We start from the raw sequence: 20,707 nt of genomic DNA, 5'->3' as shown, positions 1-20,707 counted from the left end.
TTTAAAAGAGTGGCAATGAGTGACTTGCCACGTCTTCTCATCAGCTCAACCCGTTACGAAGTGGCGATAAATTCAACAAGAAAAATATTTTTTTATTGATATTCGTGTCATTTGTGTGACCTACATGAATAAGGTGATTTTGTATATTGTATAGATTACTTTTAATTTAAGATCACAGCTTTCTTTATGTCGCTCTGTTGCACGGAATAAGTACCAATAACGCGCAGCTTTCCATGTTCAATGCGTTGTATCTTAATTGAGATCTGTATAAGGTTGGATGGGGCGGCTAGACGAGCATGTGAGCTCTATAATAAGTGATTTAATTGACTAGCATGACGTCCAGGTGATGGTAACGGATACGCCCTGCGCATTACAATGAAGTACCGCTCTGTATTCTTGAAAACCCAAATATTTTGAGCGGCACCACAATTTATCTCGTCAATTTGAGACATAAGATGTTAAGTCTCATTTGCCGTAATAAATGCTTACACATTACTGCTTCACGGTAGAAATAGGCACCGTTGTGGTACCTACAATCTAGCCGGCATCCTGCGCAAAGGAGCCTCCCGCTAGTGAATGTGGGATCTAGTTTATTACTGGTACGAATAAAGAACGTATGAATGAACATGGAACAAATCGATTGGAATCAGATAAAACGGCGTCAAATATGAAGTAGGTTTAATTGATATTATCAGCTACGGAGAACCGACAGACTTACTCATTGGTATCCATGCCCTTCCATTATAATTAACACTTATTCATCAGTAATTTGTATATTGACGTGGAATATGCCGTCATAAAAGGAAATAATAAATTAAATCCATTATGGAAACAACATGAAGGAAATATTAAATATTTAAGCTTAAATAGCTTCTGTCTGATGTTCATTATTTTGATTATTATATTAATTAATAACATTTTACGTTCCGGAAAGGGTACGTTCCAGGGATGAGTTTTTAGTCTCTATCACTGAATGAAATAAATTCTTAGTATTGTTATATTATATCACATCTAGCTGACCCGGCTTACGTTGTTTTGCCATATTGCGATGGTTGAAGGTTAATTTAAATTGAGAAAAGAAATATAATTAAAGTAAATATTCGATTGGTACCATGTATTGCCAATTTCGAATCTGCGGATGGAACAGAATAATATAAAAAGGGCGATACAAGAATAGGGGTTCATCGTAAAAAGGTGAAAATTTGTAGTATGTATTTTTAAATGCTGAATCATAATAAAATAAAAATTTTGTCAAAACAATATTCAGGTGCGCATTACCCGTATTATTTAGTAGTATGAATAATAGATGTTGGCCGATTCTCAGACAGCCAGGTTTAGCTGTTTCGAAGGAGTTTGGTAACAAACACCGCGACACAAGAATTTTATATCTTATATCTTTAAACGAGCAATTCATGTATATATATATATATATATATATATATATACATGAATTGCTATATATATATATATATATATATATATATATATATATATATATATATATATATATATATATAATCTGAATCTCGGAAACGGCTCCAACAACGAATTAAGTATGCAGGGGATTTCGGGGGTGATAAATCGATCTAGCTAGGTTTCAATTTAAAAAAAATGGTTTTATCCATGTTTGAATGAGAAACAGCTACAATAACATTAGAATACAAAGGTAAATTTCGCCACTATATGCAAGACTATTATAGCTCAGATGGGACATTGGGTGATCCGGAAAGCAGAAGACCCCGGTTCGAATCCAGAGTTTCTATTAGTTTTTTTTTTGTTCAAGTTTTGTACATTCTTAAAAATCCGGATATTATAAGATAAATATAGCACTTGAAGGCATCTGCAGCGCACCAGTAATTGTGTTGCGGATTGAAGAACGCGAAATATAATAGAAATACTGGGTTAATGAGACTTATACTAACATTTTACCTCTCAAAGTGAGAAGCGTTGCTCAGGTTTTTGTGATTTTCAAAAGTGCTGACGGTAATGGGAGGGAAGTATGACTTCCACCACCAGATGAATGTGTTACTCGCTCGTGTTGACACTGCTTAGTAAAAGTTATTATTATTACTTGCGTATTATCTGAGTTGTGTATAACTAAATGTAATATCATGACACAATAAACAATGGGAGTGACCTCGCGCGGTCGCACGCTTCGTCAGCTAACAGATTAACAGATCAAACTAATCCCACGTGACGTTGGTCGTCGTTGTTATCACTGGTGATGCAAATCTTTATCAAAATACAGGTTCCAGGTTTTAAGAGACGCACACTTCACTTTAGACGTTACTATATCTCACCTCAACCTTATCTAGAAGCTGGAAATATTGGAGACTAAGGAAGTTCGTTATGTAGATATAATTAATGACACTGACTTCAAGCCTTTTCGCTTTTACCAGTGGACGGGTCTTTTGTACAGAATGCTGGCTAGATTATGGGTATGACAACGGCGCCGTTATCTGCCGTGAAGCAGTACTGTGTAAACATTATTGTCTTTTGGTCTGAAGGGCGCCGCAGCTAATGAAATTACTGGGCAAATGAGATTTAACATTTTATGTCTCAAGGTGACGAGTGCAATTGTAGTGCCGCTCAGAATTATTTTTCAAGAATCCTGAGCGGTACTGCATTGTAGTGTGTATCAATAACCATCAGCTGAAAACGTCCTGCTCGTCTCGTCCCTTATTTTTATTAAAAATAGTTTTAATATAGTCAACCTCCCACTCTTAAACTTAACGTATTGTTGACTCAGTTCTACAATACATGTAGGTACATATATGTACACAAAAGTAAACGTCTATAAAGAAATTTAATACAGAAATATTATCAAACAGTAGGACACGTGCTTGCATGCAGATTGCAAAGTGAACGACACGATCGCGCCCCGCAGTCACAGTCTGCGAGTGCACCCGACCTTGTCTTGGAAGCGTGTACTGCATCATAATGATGGCAAAACATCTCCAACTGGTAGCAGCTCCCACTCTTTGTATCATCTAAGCTAAGGATAGAACAATGTGGTGGCAGTCATTACCCTCTCATTGTTTCCTTCGTGGACGTGACCCGAAGACGAACGAGCTTCATATACGACAGCACGCGCGAGGATGTTTCATTTGAATCTGGAATTTGTGAGACTCGATCTAACGGATTTTGATTTTTACTTTCTTATCGTATGACATTCAGCTGATGGTAATTGTTACGCCTTGCCCATAACGATGCAGTGCCGCTCTGGATTCACCCTAAGACACAAGATGTTAAGTCTCATTTGCCCAGTAATTTCACTAGCTATGACGCCCTTCAGAACGTAACAAACAGAACGAAAGAAGAGAGAATTCCACAAATAAATAGTATTGGTGTACAATTAATATATTTTCGTACATTTTTTATCTAGATTGAACGATTAGCCCATGCTAATGCTCAAACTATAAAAGTTAGGGGTAGTTTGGTGATTTATTTTCGCACCGTCTATTAAAAATAGAAATGTAAAGAGAAAATTTTCTTCTCATAGTCTGTAGGTATATAATTATTTTTTGGAAAATATGAGCTTTGTATAAACCATATAGGAATGGTTTCAATTGTGCGCTATTTTGGCGATTAATTGAAAAGAGATGCTTTTTAATAGCGCTGAGTGAACCTTATTTATATATATACTAGCTGACCCAGCAAACGTTGTATTGCCGATATTAAAATCACGATACAAAAGTAACTGTTGATCGTAGATGGGTGGAAATTTGAAATTGTATGTATTTTTAATGCTGACTCATAATCAAATAAATTTCAAAAAAAAAATTCTAAAAAATGAAAAAAAAAAATTGGCCTGGACCACCCTTAACATTCAGGGGGATGAAAATGTTGTCAGATTCTCAGACCTACCCAATATGCACTCAAAATTTCATCAGAATCGGTCAAGCCGTTTCGAAGGAGTTTAACTACAAACACCGCGACATGATAATTTTATATATTAGATTAGAACCTATGCACCAATTTGGCGTGGACCACCCTTAACATTTAGGGGGATGAAAAATAGATGTTGTCCGATTCTCAGACCTACCCAATATGCACTCAAAATTTCATGAGAATCGGTCAAGCCGTTTCGAAGGAGTTTAACTACAAACACCGTGACACTCATGTCACGGTGTTTGTAGTTAAAGTATGGCATTCTATTGTCTCTGCCTACCCCGACGGGAACAAGGCGTGAATGTGTATGAATGTGTATGTATGCATAAGTTTTAATCTAATACATAAAATTGAGATTTTATATATTAGATTAAAACTTATGCACAATTGCTGCCAATAATTAGATATGAAAATGTTGTATACAAGGCCTAATAATTGATGTTATAGTAACGTTATTCATATCTAAAATAATACATACATACATACATACACATTCACGCCTTGTTCCCGTCGGGGTAGGCAGAGACAATAGAATGCCATTTGCTTCTATCCTTACAAACCTCACGCGCTTCCTCTACATTCATTACTCTTTTCATACATGCTCGCCGGTTGCGGGTGCTTCGGAACTCTCCTTTTCTCAAAACGTCCCCAATTTGGTCGACGAATGTTCTACGAGGTCTCCAAAATCTAAAATAATCTTGCTAGAAAACCTGATTGCGAAATTATAACAGATTCAACAATTTCCTTTGTGCAACAATAACTTCCATTTCAAAGCGCTTTATTTTGCGGTTTATGTTCACGCGGTTAATTTAAGATATTTTCCAAGTAGTAACATTACTTCCTAACCGGTAGTTGTTTACGTAAGGTGCACTCAAAATTACGAGAAATGAAAAATGAAGCGTGTCGTATATGAAGAGACGACAGAACAATGATTAAGTGTTGTGGTATGTTCTCTGTCGCTGTGACGAACACACGGCCACCAACTGATGGTTCAATGACTTCTAGCAGCCAAAATAATGCACCGCACAATATAAATTACTTGTTTGACGATAATAATTCCATACACACACATACTCCTTGTTCCCGTCGAGGAAGGTAGAGACAATAGAACGCCACTTGCTTCTATCCTTACAAACCTTACGCGCTTCCTCTACATTCATTACTCTTTTGATACATGTTCCAGTTGCGAGTGCTTCGGATCTTTCCTTTTTATAATAATTCCAATCCAAATATTTAATATGTATATGGTAAAAGAACCTGTAACTATGTATTACCTAGGATATTAAATACATTACCTAATGATCTAATAGATATATATCTGCAAAAGAAAAATTTCAAAGTAAAGCTAAAAAAATACTATCTAGAAGCTAATAACCAGGAATACCTATGATGTATATTTTTAATAATACTACTATATGTTATATTAAGTCTTAAGTAATTAAAACAATTATTGTAATGCGAACTTACCGCTCGCACATAAACCTTAGAGGTTTTGCGAGTATGTCTTTATTATTATATATATTAAGATAATTTTGTTCATTGAATACATAAATAAATAAATAAAAAACAGGAAGATCTGACGCAACAAACTCAAAGGGTAAGTTGAATTTGCACCAGTGAAGATATTGGGTGTGATCGCCCTATTCCCAAAAAATAAGCCCTATGATGATTATGAATGTAATTTTTTTTTTTTCTAATTGAATTTACCGTCACTTCGTAAACGGTTGAGCTAATGAGGTGAAGATGCCACATTTACATTTTCATCGTTTTACAAATTATTTTAATTACAATATATTATGTAAAGAGATGCAATAAAAATACTCAAATGTTAAGTAGTCAATGCCTTACACGAGTAAGTTAAAAAACTAAATGTAAATTAATACAGTGCAAAAGTTATTGAGTACAGTAGCTGCATCATCCACACACACCGTAAATAAATAAAGATATTTTGAGAGCATTTTATAAGCGATTATAAAAAAAAAAACTTTTAAGAATCTGAAGCAGAATTTCTTTTTACTTCTTTTCTTGGTTACAGAATCATCCTGCCACCAAAAGTAGCGCCCGTTTACGAGCATGACACATGGGCCAGCCATCGACTCCCTCGACCATATTTTAAGGAACGGAATGACCCGTCCCATGTCGACGCCACAATCAGTGACACTTAAGCGTGCTTATTAAGGTGAGCCTAATATCTTTGTAAGAAATGCGGGTACGTCACCAATTCATAAGACCGTTAGTCATATTTGCGAGACATCGGTCGTACTTTCTTGTCACGGAGGTTGTATTGAAGACAATGTAACAGTAAATCCTATTATCATCGCGAGGATCATGTTCGCGAGTTGCTCGTGTCTTAAATTCCTACGTACCCGAATCGGGGTCACTGTGTCTTAACGGTTGTATCGGCGGCCGCGAATGACAGTTTCCGAATTACCATTTAAACCCGAACTCACCGTCGGAGCCATAACGAGAACGAGGTTTGATCACTTTCGACTTTATATGAACCACAAAGATTTTCGTATTTGATCAAAATAAATTAAGAATATTGTTTTTTTTTTTCATTTATTTGTTGTACTGATTTTTGTTGGCTGCTTTATTTATTTATATTATACTAGCTGATGCCCGCGACTTCAACCGCGTAGATACATTTTTAAAAATAATAAGCAAGTTTGGAATTGAATATTATATCATTTTCTATTCCAGTTCCGGTTCCCGTTTTCGCTCCCGTTCCCAACATATTATATGAATCATATTTCGAGGAATATTGCTATGGCACACTAATACTACTATGGTATAGTTATAGCTCATCGAAGTCAGATTTCAGTTTAACGTAAATCCCGCGGGAACCTTGAAATTTTCCGGGATAAAATGTAGCCAAATTTCGTCAAAATCTCGTAGCTCTGGCGTAAAAGCGTAACAAACAAACTTATATTCACATTTATAATATTAGTAGGAATATATGATATACAATACAATTTAAAAATCGAAAATAAAATTGTTAAAAAATTTCAAATGAAGAGTCAGATTTTTATGATATTTTCTTAATTCAAATTTTAAAATATTTTAATAATAAGTCATTGACATAAACAGAAATATTATTATTAACAATATATACTTTACAAATCGATCTATCTTTGTGGACATTCTTTTGCTATCGGACTGATAATTCTAAGGTTGCAATGTTTCATAGTTTCAAAACACATTTCTGAACAATGACTGATCATTCCAGGAAGTATAATATTCTGGATTGATAGCTCTTTTAGTACGTGACTTACACGTGCTTGCTACATTAGATTAATTGTAGTTAGTGTTACCCTGTACAATAATACAGGAATTACTCGATAAATTATATAGATTATCAATCCATTGCGGCTTATCTATAAGACGGAAATTTGGTCAAGGTATAGAAGTGGTTTCTTATTTGGGTATGCAATAATATTAATCACAACAAAAATAATATAATACTTGATTTTAAACGAATTTCTATAATAAATATATCACAAATGTTGATTTATTTAATATACACAAATAAATTAGGAAACCAAATTTATGAACGATGCGGGACTCTCTGTCTCTCCCAAGTCAATTTCCTAATATGAAAATATTGGGGTTGAGTAGTTTATCAACTGTAAAGTAGATCCTGTAGATGAAGCCATAACCTAAGAGTACAAGACATACAAGCTTTATCAAAGATACGTCACTCGAACGGTTGCCTCAGTTGAAAGAGCGCTCGCATGGAACGCGAGAGGTCGCGGGTTCGAGTCCCGCATCGTTCATAAATTTTGTTTTCAAATTTTATTTGTGTAATTAATCCCAGAAGTGAGGGTGATCACTTTAAAAAAATAACAAATTGTTATTTAATATTAATATCAAAGTTTAAATCCGTTCTCTCTATAAGTTTAACCAATGTTTGATATTACAAAAAAACAACTGTTTTATAATAATAACAATAATAATAATAATTCTTTATTTGCATAATGTGTGTATACAAGTTAGCAAAATAATTCTATACGAATGAACACATTAGCCAAAAAGGGCATGCAAATTACATTACCTCCATATCATTATATAATAATAAAATTCTAAGATTACAGCACATAATATTTCATTACATTAGTTTGTTACATTACATTAGCATCTACACAAAATATACATGTCATATCCATATTATGTAGTCAAAGTTAAACACAAGATTATAAAAAAAAAGAAAATCACAAATTTAAAAAGTCGGATACAGCATAAAAATTGTAACTAATTAGCCATCGATATAATTGAGTTTTAAAAGGACCGATATTCAACATTTTAATAGTATTGGGAAGTTTATTAAATATTTGAATACACATGGCATGACAATTTTTAGTAAACAAAGTAGTCCTGGGTGCTTTTTTGTAAACAAGTCTATTTGGATATCGTTGGTCGCGGTCATACAATTCCTTGGCAGTGGTGAAAAGATATTTATGCCTATTTACAAAAATGCTTATTTCGTAAATGTATAGGCACGGCAAGGTTAACAATTTCAGTTTAATAAACAGCGGTCTACACGATTCGTACGGACCTACCCCACAAATCGCACGGATACATTTTTTTTGTGCAATAAATGCTTTTTGGATGTTTACGCCATTACCCCAAATTATAAGACCGTATCTCAAGATAGATGCAATATGAGCATGGTAAGCTGACAGTGTGGTACCTAAATCTGTAATTTTTTGTTAACGATCACTATCATTGTCAACATTTGAACAATGTATTTTTAACTAGTTGCCTTAATTAGGAAAATCAATTGCAAAATAATTTGCCTAGTCTAAGAGTTGCTCAATAAGAAATTAATATTACTAGGTAAGTTAGGTATAGGTCTTTAGTTATGCTTACTTAAATTTGAAAACAAAATTTATGAACGATGTGGGACTCCAAGCCACAACCTGAGAGTTGAACAGGACATACAAGATTTATCAAGGATACGTCACGCGAAAGGTTGTTTCAGTGGAAAGAGCACTCGCACGAAACGCGAGAGGTCGCACGTTCGAGTCCTTCTTCACTATAAAATTTTGTTTTTAAATTTAATTTGAGTAATAATATTTTAGTCAAAATATTTGACATATTTAACAAATGGATCACTAATAATATTTTTTTAAATCATATCTTAAAAATAGCTCATGTTATGCTATAAGAATCCTATATAAATGACAAAATCGTGTTAAATTAAATACAGGAAGAACATAAGTTATTATTTTGAATGAGATACTAATCAAGATTACAACATAATTTATAAACCTTAACCTTTGAATGAAAACAAGAAGATTTATTACATAACCGATGAATTATGATGCTCATCAATAAATAATTCAAAGAATGTAGTGCATCGGAACAAATTAACATAATTTATAATAATATTAACTTGAAAACACAACCATTTGTACCCAGAGCAAATAAATAATGATTTGATAATGTGTAAGCACGTGTAGAATCGAATTAATTACTATTTACTAATACGTGCGGTGAGATTTTGAAACGCCATCGCAAACCCGTGGACTTAATTCGTTCGATATAATCATTAGAACACATGTTTCATCTAATTTCCATTTAATTGACATTTAATCTGTTTATGTTCTTCAATTGCGTTTTAGTTCAACCTTATTATTTATATGTATGTCTTTATATATGATGTATGAGAGAGGTTTTTACATGTAGCACGACATTAAGCGAAAAAACATTCTAAAAACTTTTTCCTTGTGCGGTGATTCTGGGACGATACGACGTGGGTACCTTCAAAAAAAGCGCGTACGCCTTCCTTAAAGGCCGGCAACGCTCCTGTGATTCTTCTGGTGTTGCAAGAGAATGTGGGCGGCGGTGATCACTTAACAACAGGTGACACGTACGCTCGTTTGTCCTCCTATTCGATAAAAAAAATCCTAATATGTAAATACTTGGGTTGAGCAGGTTATCAACTGTAAAGTAGATCCTGTGGGTGAAGCCACAACCTGAAAGTTAAACAAAGCATACAAGATTCCACCTTCGCACGACACGCCACAAATTAGGATATCATCTCCACCATCTGGATGTGTAGCGGTCCTCCACAGTGCGGTTTTCAAGGAGCTTTCTTCCTCGTACTACTAAGCTGTGGAATGAGCTTCCTTGTGCGGTGTTTCCGGGACGATACGACATGGGTACCTTCAAAAAAAGCGCGTACACCTTCCTTTAAGGCCGGCAACGCTCTTGTGATTCCTCTGGTGTTGCAAGAGAATGTGGGCGGCGGTGATCACTTAACACCAGGTGACCCGTACGCTCGTTTGTCCTCCTATTCCATAAAAATAAAGTCTTTATGACGAAACGTCACTCGAACAGTTAGCTCAGTTGGAAGAGCACTCGCACGGAACGCGAGAGGTCGTGGGTTTGTAACTGCATCATTCATAAAAATTTTTTTCAAATTTTATTTGAAAAAACAATTTTTTTTCTTAAAACAAACACGTGTCTCACACGTAGATTTGATAAAAATTAGTTATTAAGACGGTTGAGGGTGTTACGGACAAGACTCATTTGTAAATAACATACAGTCCGTATAACGTGTACTAGATGATGTAACAAAATATAATATGATGATATATTCTTATTAACATATTATTATGTACTATTAATTCTTCTTGCTCGCATATTTTTTTTCATTCCGTTAAATTTTCTGCGATAAACCATTTTTACTCTTTATTAGCAAATTTGAATGAAATGTTATTTTATGTAATCTAGACATGTTCATGTAATCCTTTCTTTATATGACTAATAATTGACTCTACAAAAAAGAAATGGGTTGCACTCCAGGTGTATCGGCAGAAGCTTGAATTTTTTTGATTACTTTGGAATGGTCAGGGAATAATTTTGCACGAATTGCTTTATTTGTCATTATAAAAGTACTAGCATTTATGTGGTTAAATACAATATTGATTTACTTCGCGATCGTATACAAAAACGATATATATTACATTAAAACTTAACACTTCACAACTTATTTTACATAAAAAAATGTTATCTCTAAGAAAAATCAACGTTAATCCATAATTTCAACGACTGTCTTACGAATTTTCGATCAGGTCACGTGTCCTGACGCGTGTTTAACATTTTATACCCATTTTAATTAATATTTTATTTTTATGAAAGGAAAGCATTATAAATTGATCTTACAGTCATGCTATAATATATCATATTACAACGCCACCCGCCACATAACAATGTAATTTCGGTTTTCAAATTTATGAGTACGTTTATTCGACGCTTCATAAGATCGGCAACGCTCTTGTGATTCTGGTGTTGCAAGTATGGGTTGCGGTGATCACGTACTATCAGAAGACCCGTATGCTCGTTTACCCTCCTCTTAGATAAAATAAATGTACTGGCAAATAGATAATGATAAGAGAATCTGAATTAAAAAAAATCATCTTTTAATTTCCTTTTTACGATAATAATTTCTACGGCAATAAATAGCATCAGCTAGTTTTAATAGCGCTTATTATTTTTAATTATAAAGGATTAACAAAAGATTATACACAGGTACCTACATGTTGCATGACATGCATTTGTCTCACTAAGGCTGGGCACACGCTATAAATTTGTCGCGTAACGGACAGACGCGTCGCTTCTACACCGCGCCATAAGACCTTTAGTATCACATCTATTTCAATAGACGCGTGTTTGGTAAATTCGTTTCTTCAAAACGCCTGTAATAAGGTACTACCTTTTTGTTTACTCGAGATTGAATTTTTGCAATCGAGAAATTGCATACGCATCAGTTACACTAGTTCTAACACTCGATGAAAGTATATTTACAAATTTATCATGACAGCCATTAGTTTAACCAAATATTAACATTACTCTCGTACCTAAACAATATCGTTACCCTGTCTATTGACTACACAGGGTAACGATATTGTATCCAGTTTAGTTATTATATTATAGTTATTATTCGGTTTTGTACTTGATGAAGGAAGTTCATGATCTGTGAGTCCATAACTTTCTTTCGTTGTCATCCACTATTATAACACTTCCATATAAATTTCATGCAGAGGTAAAAAAATTGTAAGTTCTTTGGCTGTGCGGTAAAAACTCTTCGTGAGTATCTAGCCTAATTCGCATCACGTTAAACGTATTTTTTCCAAGTGAAGCTGTCCTTTGTGTCACGTGTTTATATCATTGTTAACTTATAATCGAGGCGGTCTGTTGATTGCCTGCTAATCATCTATAATATACCGTCGATGGAAGATACCTTACACGTGTACTATTGTAGTACTTATTTAAAATTCGAGACGCAATTTTACGCCATGTTGCGTCCTAAGGGATATAACTGAAGTAGGCCGCGGCAATTCCAGAGAAATAAAACTCTCCCACTTAAAACCAACGTGACATAGCGACGTTGCCGCTGTTCTCTGCGATCTGTAGAGAATAATACTACTCCAGGAAGGTACTTCTAGACGTAATTTCACGCCATGTAGCGTCCTAAGGGATATAACTAATACAGGCCGGAAATCCTAGATTAATAAAACTCTCCCACTTAAAACCGACGTGATACAGCGACGTTGCCGCTGTTCTCTGCGATCAGTGGGGGATAATACTACTCCAGGATGGTACTAGACTAAGTAGTCCTGGAAAATTCATCCCTGGGCATCCACAATTAACAAAGGCTCCTGATGTTGCGGGGTTGTGTCCCATCACGTGAGCCGCTGGCACGTTAGTCCAGTTATATATAAAAAATATTAATTAAATTAAATATAATGTAATCCTGTCGAATTGCTTCTTATGTAAGTTTCTACACAAAATACACGTTGTTGGACTGAGTAATCCATGAAAGTTCAAACGGATATTGAAATAATGTCTCAAAGCAAAAATATTAATTATTGATCAAAACTAAAAAAGTTCTCGTAGGAAAATGACGTTCCACGAAATTATTATTTAAAAATTTATTTGTGACAGGCACCTACTTGATTAATAATTTACTTAAAAAGACTACAGAAGATAGTCCCACAGCGAACAACCTATTTAGTTATCTCACACGTAATTTATTTATAAAAAAAAATATGTAGTATTTTATGGGGAACCCAGTAATCAGAATATTTATAATAATTGATGTTGGTATATATGTGTGTGTGTGTTTCCTCCAAAGCGTTGCAGGAAATCTTATAACTCATCTTTTTTTTTTTTTTTTTTTATTTTATGGGATAGGAGGACAAACGAGCGTACGGGTCACCTGGTGTTAAGTGATCACCGCCGCCCACATTCTCTTGCAACACCAGAGGAATCCACAAGAGCGTTGCCGGCCTTAAAGGAAGGTGTACGCGCTTTTTTTGAAGGTAGCCATGTCGTATCGTCCCGGAAACACCGCACAAGGAAGTTCATTCCACAGCTTCGTAGTACGAGGAAGAAAGCTCCTTGAAAACCGCACTGTGGAGGACCGCCACACATCCAGATGGTGGGGATGATATCCTAACTTGTGGCGTGTCGTGCGAAGGTGGAATTTAATTATAACTCCTCTGCAACGGTATATCTATATATGTAATGTAATGTAAGTTAGCAATAACAGGATATAATGTAATGGTATGATATTATTAAAATAGCGCGAAAAAATAATACTTTGAGAGTTTGGTCTTCCTTTTTCTCTCTTAGAGCGCTATTTGTATCGGAAGCGCTCGTACTGATATAATTGACAACAAAATATTCAGGAATCCTTTTCGAATTAATATATGACTTTTATTACACGGTTTTATTAGCTTCACCTGTATATATGTTTGTTTGTAACCGACTCGCTCGATTTCGCTCAAACTTCGTAGATTTATCGAGGACCGATGACAATACATCAATTTGATAAAGGTATTTTTCAATTTGCAAAATAAGATTTTTGTTAATTTATATCAGTTACATCTATCGTCTAAGACAGGAATTGAAATTAATTTTATATTTCTTTTCTATATTTTTAGTAGGGTTTTCCATAGAAGCGTGTATTTTAGTTTTTTAACTACTATTTATTTTTTGTTTAAAAGCTGATGTAATAGAAATGATTTTTGTTTATAATAGACCTTCGTATCTTTTAGTTTTATTTGAAGTCATTGTTTTGTTTGATTTATCAGTATCGGTTATAAAATAAAAGTGTGGTAAGGTACTGATGTTTGTCACCGCACAAGACGCCACTTGTCAATGCGATGTTTATTTTAGCCAACAACGTGAAGTGATAATGACAGGCTGCGCAGGAGTGCGGCCATGACGCGCGTGTCGAAGGCCGCCGTCGGCTTCCTGCCTTCGTGACGAGAATCACCATCACCGCCGTCGATGTACACCGCATACCGCATACCACGAAGTAATAACTCACAATCAACGGAGCCGCAGTGTACTCTTCACATTTGTATACTGTCGTAACTTCACATTAGTATGCGAATTATTGTCACTGGCTTTCTTTGAGGTGTGAACGTTTAAAAAATAAACGTAAATACTACTTTAGTACTACTAATGTCAATATACGAGATATTTCTTATGTCTTTTTAGCGCGTAGTTCAAAACGAATAAATTATTTATTCGTTTTATAATAATTTAACAAAGAACGGTGATTTACGGGTACCGATCGAGGGATTATTGTGGGTTCGATTACGGATTCGATCGCCGTCACTTCTAATCACAAAAAATATTACATTTAAATAGTCATAGAGCATCAATGCCCCATACCAGTGGGGCATTGATGCTCTATTACTTTATATTATTGATGCTCCTTTACACAGGATGCCGGCTAGATAATGGGTACCACAACGGCGCTTTTTGCTGTCGTGAAGCAGTAATGTGTAAACATTACTGTGTTTCGGTCTAAAGGGAGCCGTAGCTAGTGAAATTACTGGGCAAATGAGACTTAATATCTTATGTCTCAAGGTGACTAACGCAATCGTAGTGTCGCTTAGAATTTTTGAGTTTTTCAAAAATCCTGAGCGGCACTGAATTGTAATGCAGGTAATGATGATTTAGGATGATAATGAGGGTAGGGCGTATTAATAACCATCAGCTGAACGTCCTGATCGTCTCATCCTTTATTTGCATAAAAAATGAATGACTCCGTTGATTGGCGACACTTGCAACAGGGCCGAAACATCGTAAGCTCAAAAAGTATATAAATAAATAAGCTCAAAAGTTCAGTTTGAGATTGTTGCATAGCTTCTTCTCTTCCAGGGGTCGTTTTTTTATGAAGCCGTAGTTATTAAATACTCACAGTTATTAATTTGTTATACACAAAATAAGTCCATATAGGTGACATTTTCTTAGAAAAATATTTAATAATTTTTAATTGATTTATAAGTAAAGAAGTTAACGTTTAATTATATCTACCCTTCACTGTATGTTAGTTTAAAATCCTCAATAGGTTCTCAAGGGTTTATCACTTTTTTGTCAATAATCATATGATAATAATAGGACTCACTTGATGGCGGGTAATCCGCTGCTGATCTAGTTTCTATTCTAATTTAAAATTACGAGAAGATTCACAAAGTAACGTAATCTTACTGCGAAATTTCTACCGAACAGTAATGTTATTAAATTTATAATGTTGAAAACAATATATTATAAGAATAACGTTCTATTCTTAGATTAAAGATTGGTCTCCGCTACGCTCCAACTAGATACCGCACTGCCTAAGAACAACACCTTTTTTATTACGGCAAGTATTAGATGGTTGTGTGCGTGGCATCTTGACACTCAATGGCATCTTTCAAATGTTGTAACATACGCTTCGTGTTATTTTACATTGAAAATAATAAAATACTTCCTAATGATATGTGTTCCCAGTGTCTTTCTTATTTCTTATTTCTAAACTTGTGCCACTTGGCATTTTAGTTTAAATTATAACCAAAGTTTAATAGGATATGTGGCACGTCAACGTCACACATTGTTCGAGACTGGCTCGAGAACGCCCACTTGGGCGTAGCATTATTTGCCGCAATTTGCGACTACTCCTGCGGTATGTGGTTGGAGCGCAGCGGAGAACAATCCTTAATCTATGGTTCATATGTATAACATAAAAAATACTTGAAAAGACTAAGAGCTAATAAATACCTTTTATTGTGCTCTCTTACACTACTAGCTGTGCCCAGCGATTTGTACCTATATTGTTGTTGTACAAGAAATAGACATAACGGTATGCGGTGTTGGATTCAATATCTTTGTAGAGTATGGACTTTACTGACAATTACATTACAGTAGCACTTATTCTTCAGACTCTCTACACTATTATTAATATTTACGGCTAACTGAGAGGTAAAGCGTACTGCTATATAAAAATGATTCTAAATAAAACACTTTCAAAGGATTAAAACGCGTGTAATTGTAACTGTGTTTTTACATTAGATATTTGCGTAAAATATTAATTTTTATTTTTGCTAACCCGACGTTTCAAGAACTTTTCAGATCTCGTCTTCAGGGGGGACTGCAGATGAAATGAGTCAAAGATAATATTTGTCATAGTTGTCATTATTAAGTTTAGTGACATCTATTGCCTCTGAGGTGATATTTGCTGTAGACAGATGGTTTAAAGTGTTTTATTTAAATTTGTAACACTCGCGTTAATCAAAGGAAATACTAAAAATTATTCTATCATATAAAAATATAATAAGTTAAGCACGACTGGTGGATATAGAGATTAACGTATTCATATATCACAAACAAACAGAGTCTTCAAGTTTATTAGTAGAGATAGTAAATGTCGTAAACATATTATATCTATGTTAACATACTCTACATTATCTCTCTCATCGTAGAGTCCATGCAACGTTCTACTCAGGAACGCAGATCGTGATACACCAGTCTTGTTTGAGAAACTTAAATATTTTGTGTAGTCGTGATCTGAAGATTACCCCGTAGGCATTCTGCATGGGAATTTCGCTATCTATCTGAGTAATTTATGTTATTTAAAATCCCACCGATTATATCTCTACGTTTGTGCATTCCGCATACAAAAACAACATTCTCCATTGAATCTCAGCAAAAACTTCAAAGTTCATTGTTCTAAGTTGAAAATTTTACGAGATGTCCGCCCATCGGCGCATGCGTCGAATTTTTATATCGCATTAAACTTCCGCGCAACACGCGCTAAGACAAAGGATAACGTAGGTTCTTGGCACTTTCTGTTCGGGCATTGTTCATGACGGAATGTTACGGGAGAATGACCGTCTATATAAGGGTGCGTTATTCATAACAGAAGCTATTGAAAGTAACAGAAAACATGTTTACAGCTATGCCAGTGGATGCCATAAATGTCACGTGACTTTACGAGCACAGGATGCCGGCTAGATTATGAATACCCTAATGGCGCGTTTTTAGTTGCCTCCAGGAGACCTTACGCTAAAATACTTTAGGATTGACGATCATCTACCAATATCTATATAGAGCTCATAAACCTCTATATTATATCTCTATAGAGCTCGAAGGGTTCTATATAGATGTAATATACGACCTACAAAAGTATTGAACTGCACGATTGTTACTAGGATACGCTTTGCTGCCCTATAAACAGCTATATACCACATGTTTCACACAATGCAGTTGTATTCCAAGCGTATCTATCGACGTTTTAAGGAAAATAAGTGACGAGACGAGCAGGACGTTCAGCTGATGGTAATTGATACGCCCTGCTGATTTCAATGCGTTGCCGCTCAGGATTCATGAAAAAACCAAAAATTCTGAGCGGCTCTACAACTGCGCTCATCACCTTGAGACATAAGATGTTAAGTCTCATTTGCCCAGTAATTTCGCTAGCTACGGCGACCTTCAGAAACACAGTAATGCTTACACATTACTGCTTCACGGCCGAAATAGGCATGGTTGTGGTACCCATAATCTAGACTAGTTGACAATATAGATTAGGCATTAAAAAGTTTTCCGTGCAAAGCCTAATCTTTGTTTTCTTTAAGTTTCCTAGTTTCTGATTGTCATAAGGAAAACCCCGACCAATCGTGATTAAACCCGTTCTGTTAATATTACATACGTTGAGAAATAAATTTAATTGTCAGTTAGCTGTTGTATCACAAAGCTGTTATTAAATAAATAGTAACAGTTTTTCCTACTACAGTATAACCTCGAAAATCAAAAGTTAAGCGTAAAGTATTAGAGATAGAAATTCGGACAGATTTAGATTATTTCTATGTAATAATCTATTATTACGTATTTTACAGGGAAAATATTAGCTTAAAGAAATTTTAAGGCTTACGTTGGCTATTATTATCAGCTAGGATTAGTTTCTGGTCCAACTAGATACCGCACTACCTAAGATCAATAGCTTTTTTTATTACGACAACTATTAGATGCTTGTGTGCGTGGCGTCTAAATGTATTGATAATTTTATATCAAATAAGTTAATTTAAGCTCAAAATATTCCGGTCCAACGTGAAGACCGTGATGATGTATGGGTGTGAGACGTGGAAGGTCACCAAGCATGTTTTGAATAAGTTGGATAGGCCACACACTCCGGAGGGTTCCTAGATATATACCGAGGCAAGACTTAGACTGGGACCGTTAAGGAAAACGCATACGTGGGAGTCCAAAGCAAACCTGGCGGAGGACTATCATTGACGAAGCGAAAGACATTGGAAAGACCTGGAGTGAAATTATGAGAGATGCTCAGGACCGATCGCGATGGAGATGCACTCTGCCCCAGCTACAGGAACTTAAGAAGAAGAATATCAAATAGTAGTTTAGAAGTATGTTTGTTGCATCACTTTACATATTATATTGTAATTGAAATGATTTGTAATACGATGAAAATGTAAATCTTCATTTAAAAGAGTGGCAATGAGTTTCTTGCTACTTCTTCTCATTAGTACGAACCCTTCTCTCAACCCTTTACGAAGTAGCAGTAGATTCGATAAGAGAAAAAAACATTTTTTTGACATTCATAAGTGTCATTTCCGTGATCTACGCGAATAAAGTGAGTTTGATTTGAATTGATTTGGAATAAAACAATCCTGAATTTTAAAACGATAGTTCGTGACGTGGTTCTTTCAATTTGATACAACACCTTGACATCTGCACGGACTGTGCTTTCCTATTTAGGTAATTGAAATTTTACGCAATTGATAATAAATGTATTTGAGACTAGCTTAATACAGTCCTTCATGCTAATCAAGATTGGAAATCTCAAATGAATATTACTTAAGTTATTATGAAAAGATTAAAATAAAACTATTTAAACACAAAGACGATACCGGCGTATTTGTATGATGTTTAGTTCAAATAAACTTTATTACCCAGTAGTTAACTAATATTAAAGAGTTTAAAATACAATATTTTGTGTAAAATTTTGTAACAGAACTACAGTAACTCGATCGTAGGGCGAGTTGTCGAGTTTACTGGTGGGAGGCTTCTTAGCACACCATCCATCTAGGAGGCTACACTAATACCCTAAACACAAGATCGGATCTGGCACGGTGGTCTATCCTTCCGGTGGGCACCTCGAATCAATTCATCCGGCAGCGTACTCGGTACGGTCTGGACAGTAATAAAAGTTTGTTTTTGTGTGATGGACAATGCGACATACTATCGAATATGTATACCAGTGGGAGGCTCCTTTGCACAGTAAGCCAGCTAGATTATGGGTACCACAACGGGTATTTTTCTGCCGTGAAGCAGTAATGTATAAGCATTACTGTGTTTCGGTCTAAAGGGCGCCGTAGCTAGTGAAATTAGTGAGCAAATGAGGCTTAACATATTATGTCTCAAGGTAACGAGCGCAATTGTAGTGCCGCTCAGAATTTTCGGGTTTTTTGAGAATCCTGAGCGGCACTGTATTATAATGAGCATGGCGTATCAATTACAATCAGCTGAACGTCCTGCTCGTCTCGTCCCTTATTATCATAAAAAAAAATATGCTATGTTATCAGACCGCGTCCGATAGTTCGGCCGTACCAAATCCGATCATGTGTTTAGGCTTTAAGTGCTGCCTGCTTCTGCCGTTAAGCAGTAACATACAGAAAGGAAAAGGGTAGCTCGTGACGTATCTGGGCCAACGGTACTGGATATCTAATTTCTCACAGTGACGAGCGCAATTGCGATGTCCCTCGGAATTTTGGGTTCAATCAAGAATACTGAGTGGATCTGCATTGCAATGGGCGGGGCCTTTCTTGTCTCATAACTTCCAATCATATGAAATGATATTGCGTGCAATTGTAAAAACTAAATCAACCTATATATACAACATATTCAAAATTATATCAAAATTCATTCACCCATTTGGGAGTGCGTGCCAAAAATACGTACATAAGATTTATATAATATAAATATAAGATTAGATAAAAAAAAAATATATGTGCAATTAATCGATATCTGTACCTTCATTCTTCACAATATCTGTTTGACTGTGCATTTGTTAATATCACAGATAGGCATTAAGATTTGGATGGGGCTGTCACTGTAACATTGTATCGTGCGTGAGGTAACTAAATCTCTACAAGAATTGAATCTTTATACTTGATACTAATATTAATAATATATTTTTTTGTTTGTCTGTGCATCTATTCCCGCCCATTTCGGACCTAACCAGTTTGGTAGAGTTTTTCAATGATGAGTTTTGACAATCTTGTGATAAAATGATGTGTTTCTTTTATTCCAATCCATTCAAATATCAAACAATATGTAGAATTGCGTAATCTTTTTGTAAATTTAATAATTAAAAGATTGTCATCTATTTGATCGCTATCGGAAAGGCGTAAATAAGGTATAAACACGGCATCTTAATATTTTTCCCCGTGGACGTATTTGTGAAGTCCACGCAGAAGAAATCGGGGGTATTAGCTTGTTAGCGACTCATATAGTAATTCTA

At 35.2% G+C, this 20,707-nt stretch overlaps 1 protein-coding gene across 11 annotated transcripts in view; it reads right to left on the bottom strand.

Moving 5' to 3' along the window:
- LOC126971371 (matrix metalloproteinase-14) overlaps positions 1–20,707 on the bottom strand; it is a 59,775-nt gene that overhangs the window by 22,339 nt on the left and 16,729 nt on the right. The window lies entirely within an intron of this gene.

This window comes from Leptidea sinapis, chromosome 23 (genome assembly GCF_905404315.1).
Source record: "Leptidea sinapis chromosome 23, ilLepSina1.1, whole genome shotgun sequence".
Classification (NCBI taxonomy): Eukaryota; Metazoa; Arthropoda; class Insecta; order Lepidoptera; family Pieridae; genus Leptidea; species Leptidea sinapis.
The sequence above is the reverse complement of the archived record's forward strand: the minus strand, read 5'-3'. Positions and strand labels throughout refer to the sequence as shown.